Source organism: Haliaeetus leucocephalus, unplaced genomic scaffold (genome assembly GCF_000737465.1).
Source record: "Haliaeetus leucocephalus isolate CR32 unplaced genomic scaffold, Haliaeetus_leucocephalus-4.0 Scaffold240, whole genome shotgun sequence".
Lineage (NCBI taxonomy): Eukaryota > Metazoa > Chordata > Aves > Accipitriformes > Accipitridae > Haliaeetus > Haliaeetus leucocephalus.
Window position 1 is genome coordinate 2,940,218 of NW_010972676.1, and position 364 is coordinate 2,940,581.

The following is a 364-nucleotide window of genomic DNA, read 5'->3' on the forward strand; positions in this document are numbered from 1 at the left end:
TGGTCGAAGGCTGCCCGCCTCCAAGACTTACCACGCCTCGGACGCTGACCCCGCGCCTGCGTGATAGCCTCGCTCGAGAAGGGCGGAGATATGATAATTGTATTCTGAGAAGGGTGGAGACTCCTGAGGCAGAGGTGGAGCCAGGTGTGTTACTAGCATAAAAGATGACTTCTGAACAATGGAAGTTTGAAGCTTCCCCAACCAAGGACCACGACGGTCGACGACGCAGCAGCATCAGCTGGACCCGGGACCGTTAGGACGTCGTGAGATCAGCGGTGGTAGCTATAACCTCTCTTCCTCCTCTCTCTAAACTTAACTTTACTTTTCTCCTTTCTTTCACCCATCTCTAACTATCCCGTGCCTC